Source organism: Mustelus asterias, chromosome 11 (assembly GCF_964213995.1).
Source record: "Mustelus asterias chromosome 11, sMusAst1.hap1.1, whole genome shotgun sequence".
NCBI classification, from domain to species: Eukaryota; Metazoa; Chordata; class Chondrichthyes; order Carcharhiniformes; family Triakidae; genus Mustelus; species Mustelus asterias.
In genome coordinates, this window is record NC_135811.1 from 30,655,214 (window position 1) to 30,656,077 (window position 864).

Here is an 864-nt window from a genome sequence, read left to right on the forward strand (position 1 = left end):
GCACATTTAAATTCTATTCTGGGTTTTTTTTTTCTCCGCCGAGCGAATCCTCTCGCTGGAAGATTGAAGCCAAGCGACCGAACAAAAGCTGGAAAGGGGGGTCAGAGTTCGGGGAGGGAGGAATCAGTGCGACGGCTTAACGAGTCCCCACGGAAACTGTCACCCTAGAAACCACAGCGCCAATAGGGTCCAGCAAGCTGCTCGGTGGCAGTGCCTGGCTGCTGATAGATAGAGCCTTTCTATCTATTACCTTGGAGCAGACTTTCAGGCAGGGTGAAATACTATAAAGGAAGAGCGTATTTCCTGCACAGCCGAGTTCCTGTTACATTTTGGGCATGGAGGAGGAGTTGGATTATTGGATCTGCTGCTGCTGTCGTCCCACCAGACTCATGGGTGTAACTTACCCAAGTAGCCTCACTCAACCAACTCCTAAAATGGGGGTGAGGGGAGAGATACTTTTACCGCTGTATTGTCCTAGTCTTAGAGGCAGCACAGCGGTTAGCACTGCCGCCTCAACAGTGGTCAGGGTTTGATTCCGGGCTTGGGTCACTGTGAGGGAGTCTGCACGTTCTCACCCTGTCTGTGTGGGTTTCCTCCGGGTGCTCCGGTTTCCTCCTAGTCTGAAAGATGTGCTGGTTAGGTGCATTTACCATGCTAAATTCTCCCTCAGTATGCTTACTCAACAGGTCATGATATGGAGTGACGTTGGACTGGGGTAAACACAGTAAGAAGTCTAACAACACCAGGTTAAGGTTAAACCTGTTGGACTTTAACCTGGTGTTGTTAGACTTCTTACTGTACTCCACTGGTGCCAGAGTGTGGCCACTCGGGGATTTTTACAGTAACTTCGTTGCAATGTTAATG